Source organism: Fukomys damarensis, unplaced genomic scaffold (assembly GCF_012274545.1).
Source record: "Fukomys damarensis isolate Sample0158 unplaced genomic scaffold, DMR_v1.0_HiC HiC_scaffold_33, whole genome shotgun sequence".
NCBI lineage: Eukaryota > Metazoa > Chordata > Mammalia > Rodentia > Bathyergidae > Fukomys > Fukomys damarensis.
In genome coordinates this window covers 37,332,275-37,338,276 of record NW_022900945.1, presented here as the reverse complement: position 1 = coordinate 37,338,276, position 6,002 = coordinate 37,332,275, and the positions used below count along the sequence as shown (strand labels likewise).

The 6,002-nt window shown below is 32.7% G+C and overlaps 1 pseudogene; it reads right to left on the bottom strand.

Annotated features, from left to right (window-relative positions):
- Positions 1-5,346: 5,346 nt before the first annotated feature.
- Positions 5,347-5,653, bottom strand: LOC104872780 (annotated as a pseudogene).
- Positions 5,654-6,002: the final 349 nt, after the last annotated feature.

Below are 6,002 nucleotides of genomic sequence, written 5' to 3'. Positions count from 1 at the left end.
TGAAGGCAATGTGCCTCTAATCTCATTGGCTCAGGACAAAGTTAAGACTGAACAACTGTAAATTCAAGTTTCAGCCTGGGCAACTAAAGCGAGTCTCAAAATAAAATTTTTAAAAATTGGCTGGGACTGTTGCTCCGTGTTAGAATGCTTAATATGACAGAGAACCTGGGATCAATCTTCAGTACTACAAATAATAATGGTTAATAATAATAATAATAACAACAACAAAAATAATAAAATGAATATTCAAGATATGCTATGTTATATGATAGAAATTTGAAATAAAACAGGAAAACACTCAGTTTTTGCATTCATTTAGTTCACATTAAGAGGAGTAAAGTAAGAAAATATTTTTGTATAAGTAGTTATTTAAGATAGAAACATGAAATTCCTGTTAATAACGATTGGCAAACATTTATAAAACTATATTTGTTTTGAGAACAAATTACGTGACCTATAGTATTGTCTCACATAATGTTTGAATCATAGTCATTACAGAGATGTCTAATTAAGAAACACATTTCATTCATTAATTTCACACGGTATTCTAATGAAATAAATAGTACTATTATGCTCCTTTTGCTAGGGAGAGCCCTGAAGCCAACAGATATAAGACAAAATCCTAAAAATCATGAATCAAAACAAGGTATGTCCAATTGTTTCAATATGTTGAAATATACAAGGAATATTTTGTACTGGAATATTGAATATTTTGATTAAAAATTCTTTGAAGTCTTCATTTATTAAAGTTAATGTTTCACATACCCTATTCTATTTGATTAACACATCTTAATATGCTAAAAATGGTACTCTTTTTGTCAAGAAGATAGATCAAGAATACTTTGATAAAAAATGAAGAATTCTCAAATTGTTGATAATGCTTTAATTAACTTCAACTGTTTTCTAGTTAGAAAATTTTCTTTGGCCTTTTTACTTTTTACAAAAACAAAATAATTAATACATTAAAGCCCTTAAACATTCTCTCTCTGTATTATCATTTTTGTACTTTACTTAATTCAACATCTATTCATCATTTTTACACTGGAAAAATGAAGAGATGCTGTTTGGGCATTGTCCTGATCCCTAAGGAATCAAAATTCAAAAATTTTTAATTTCCTTGAAAATTATGTGAAAGAAAATGCCCTCGGGAAATTTAGCCAGAGCTAATTAATTCAGCATGTCTCAATAATGTTTCAATATTAACATTATTATAAGGTTGACTTCTGAAAATTAGAATTTAGTTTTGAAGTGTTAATATATTAAAATAAATGCAAATCACCACAAGCAATCACTAAGTAGTATGGATTTTCATTTAGTTACAACAATTACAAGTTTTAGAGAATCAAATATGCAAAAGGTGGGTGATTTAAGAAAAATAATTAAACATGATTAATTGTCAAATTCTTTTATTTGAAAAGATCTAGATGAAACTAGTGTACTTAAGATGATTTGTGCTAATATAAATTAATCAATTGATATAACTGAAAATAATGTAACTAGGAAAATGTTTAGTAATTCTGAAGAGGTTTTGTGTCTTTTTTGGGGAGGTAGGTTGATGAAAAAATCATCTGTAAATCCTGTTACTGATTAGAGAATGGTATCTTTAATTAAGAGGAGTTATATAGTGTGCTATTAAAGTTTATGTAGAATATTTAATCTAAAATTGGAAATTCAAAAACAATGGGCATAGTGAAAATCTTCAATATACTATTATTTTATCACCTGGTGTAGTTCTAAAGAGAAGCTCTCTTCTTGTAAATAGACAAAATTGACTTTTAATTGTATATATTTAAGGGAAACAACATGTTTTAATGTACCCAAATAATGGAGAAGTAATTGTTACAGTAAATCATAGCAGTGTATCCATTTCTTTATGGTTATTTTTTATTGCCTTTGTAAAGGCACCTTAAATTTATAGACTTATCAAATTCCTCCTACATTGTATTATAAATTATGAATATGCCCAGGACAAGGGTTTCCAGGTCATACTCATATTTCTAACATTTTGAAGAATATCAATACTGTTTTTACTAATAACCTTATTAATTTGCATTTTCACCAACAGCATAAAAAGAGTTACATTTCTCTGTACTCTTATTAGAACTTGTTAGATCTTCTTCTTTTTTTTTTTTTTTTTTGCTATGGGTGTCCTAAGGAAGGTGAGGTGGTACCTCATTATTTCTCTGATAGTTCGTGATATTGAGCATCTTTTTATAGACCACTTGCCATTTTTATCTTTTCTCTTTTTTTTTCTTTGTTTATTGGTACATTTTAGTTATACAGTGCAGTTACATTCATCACTGGGATCTTGTACCTTTACATAATGTATCTTGGTTCTTATTTTTTCCCATTCCCCTGCACTCCCTTCGCCCCATTTTTATATTTTCTTTGGTACGTTGCACATATAGGTCGTTTGCTCACTTTACATTATATTGTTTGTTGTTTGCTATTGACTCATGTGAATCAATAATACGAATAGGAAGAAAAGGTCTAAACTTCTCTATATCTTGTGCCTACCAATCCCTTATCTGTTACAATTTAATTTTCAAATATTTTCTCCAAGTTAGAAATTAGTTTTTTTTTTTAATTGTTTCCTCTGCTATACAATTTTTTTTAATTTGATGCGGTTGCAATTGCTTACTTTTTCTTTTGGTGCTTGGACATTTGGTGAGATTTCCAAAAATCATTGCCAAAGCCTTAGCCTGTAAGAGATAGTATAATGGACTAATTGACAATGGTTCCTCTCTCTGGTTTCCTCATTTTTGTTGCGTTTTGGTTTTCCTTAAAAATTCCTTATTTGGGAAGTTTTGAGCCTATTATTTCTTCGAATATATTTTCTTTCCCTCTTTATCTTTCTTCCTTTATTCTGATAATGTATATGTTGGCCTGGTGATAGTGTCCCATAAATCCCCTTAGAGTATCCTTCAATTTTTATTCTTTTTTTCTTTGTGTTGCTTAAATTGAAAGATTTCCAATGGCAAGTCTTTAAGTAATCGTCTTGATCCAATCTAGTATAGGATCACGCTATTCAATGTTTCAGTTCATTTACTATTTTCTCCCACTATACAATTTATCTTTGATACTTTTAAGATATTATCTATCTCCTTGTTGAAATTATAATTCATTCTTGCCCTTCTTTCCTTGGCATGTTCATGGCTGTTGTTTTGGATTCTCTATCAAGTAAATCATTTGTTTTCCTTTCATTAGGGTTGGCTTGGAGAGAGATAAAATTTTACCTTTGTTCTAAATATAGTTCTCTTACTTTTTGATTTTCTTTATTCTATGTGATGTTTTCTGTGTTAAGTAAGGCAAATCCCTCTCCTACTATTGACAAATTAATCTTATGCTGTAAATTAAACTTGTCTTTTAGCCTGACAACAAATTTTAAATGCTTCTTAAAATTTTTGCTTGCCCAAGAGACTGTTGTCAGTAGCTCCAGGATATTAAGGTGTGCCATATTCCACCATTGTCTTGAGAATTAAAACAAGCCAGTCCTATGGAATGCAGATACAAAAGGCTGAGGAGTTATATGTATAATTCAGTTCTTCTATCCTAAGGGATAAGCAAGGATTTGGAGTATATCTACCATTTTTCTGTACTAAGCTGTGAAGATCTGTGGAAAATGTCTATTCTAATTTAGATTACACATTCTTTCACACATTCCTTTCCTTTTAATTTTGCCCGGGGTCCTAGTGAATTGTAGCTAACAGCCATTGTCTGACAGGTTTGGGCTGTATCTTTGGAGGAAGCCAAAAGAAGCGCTATGAGAAGCGCCCTGCTCAGGTCCTCTGCTCTGCAAACTTCAATGTGTAAGCTAATTTAAAGAATAAAAAATGAGTACCATTTGACCCAACATCCCTCTGCAGGGTACCTTTCCAAAAGAATTAAAGGAATAATACCATAGTGATATATGTGCCCCCATTACTATAGTGGCACAGTTTGTAATAGCTAAACATTGTAAACAGCCCATTTGCCCATCAGTTGGAGACTGGATAAAGAAGATGTGGGTTCTCTATAAAATGGAGTGTTACTCCCATAATGAGAAACTAGAGTCATTCATAGAAAAATGGATGCATATTGAAGCCATCCTGTTAAGTGAAATAAATAGGACATACATGTAAATACCAAATAGTTTATCTGGTGTGAAAAACTAAAAGCGTAAGTAAGATCAAATTGTATAACTGATAATGTGAAATAGGATGAAAAGGGCTAACAATGTAGAGGAAATGGGAAGGGTAGGGGAAAGGAAACAAGGGAAAAGATAAGCTATGAGAAAGGAAAAATGGAAACAAAGTCTTTGTAAATAGAGGAGGGTGGAGAGGGTGAAGGGAGGGCAGGGGTATGGGGAAAAAATGAGAACCAAGATCTGTCATGTAAGGGTACAAGATCCCAGTGATGAATATAACTGTACTGTATACTTAAAAATTAGCAATAAACTCAATGAAAAAATAGAATAAACCATGAGTAGCAACTAAAAATTCAGAATATTGGCTATTCAAATTTCTTTCAAAGAGAAACAGAGCTGGGTCATTTTTTTCATATTATTTCTGTGGTAAGTTGGAGTAAGTAACAGGTTTTAATGTGCAGTTAAAGTTTGGGATCTTCAATATCTCCAAACATTCATTTGTTAGAAGCTTTGTCTTCAGATAACAGTGCTTCTTATATGTGGGGGAAACTCTAAGATGTTGAGCCTCTCTCTCTCTCCCTCTCTCTCTCTCCCTCTCTCTCTCTCTCTCTCTCTCTCCTTTTCTTTCTCTCCCTCCTGTCTGCTATGAGGCATGCAGCACTGTTCTATCACCTACTCATTGCTTTGGTGTCCCGTCTCACCACAGCCTGAAGTCAATGGTGCTAAGTTGTGTTTAAGCATCAGCACCCTCACCAGGTGATACTTTAGAGACTGAGTAGCATCCTGTAAAATAGTAAAAATAACACCAAAAGTGTTATTAGATGGTGATAAGGACTAAATTCCTCCATAAGTTTAGTATGAAACCATCACTCAATTTTAGTGTATTTGATTCTCAGCCTACTATTTTCATTAGAAATCTGAATGAAGTAGCAAAATGTTGCACTGGTGGAAATGAGGGCTCAGCTGGAGAGTGGGAAATGTGACATACTTTGATAGCAGTGCTCACATTTTTATTGAAATATGTTTTTATGTTGTTAATACTGTTTGTTTCATTGCAAGTGGACTAGCTGGGAAATACAAAGACCTGTACTTAATTTTTTTATAATCAAGTTTATCTTCTATCAAATTACTCATAGCCAGGTTTCCACACACCTAGAATTTTAAATCAATGATCAAGTAGGTCCCATTGATAACATTTTTTTTTAAGAGAATGAGCACAGTCAGGCTGTCTTAGTCTTCAGGATTTCTGGATTTTGTCCTTGAAGGAGATCAGGATATTCACAAGGCCTTGGGTCTCGAATATTCTTCCAGTCTTCAAAAGTGGAGTTCTTTATTTTCTCATATTCTGACTCTAAAGAGGTTTTATTCATTTTCAGCATATTTTTTCAATTGAGGATCAATTTTAATCTTCACAGCATCATATCTGATTTGTGAAAACTCACAAAGACCAAAAATCAGCCACATGGGAACTCCATAGAGAAGGGTCTTATTCTTTTCCAAAGCGCACATCACTACAGGTGGGAACATAATTGAAACTTCAGCCCACTTAGGGTCCCTCCGTGCCTACTCTGTGCATCCTCCTAACTCACCTCCTTTTCCGGCTTGTTTGGTGCTGGTGCCCAGTCTTTCCCCTGATCTCCCCCCGTTCTTCTCACCAACATTTTTGCTTTACTTCCAAGTGTTATAATCAATGCCAATACATTCTTTATCCAAGGTAACTTCATTTATTATCAGAAAGTTTTCAATAGCTATCAAACTGATGTCCATGTCTTCCAACCTCTTCCAAAGAACAAGATTTCCACCCATAATGCAATAGCATGTTCAAATACATCAGTCAAAAATATTAGTAATGTACACAATATTTTCTAATAGATGC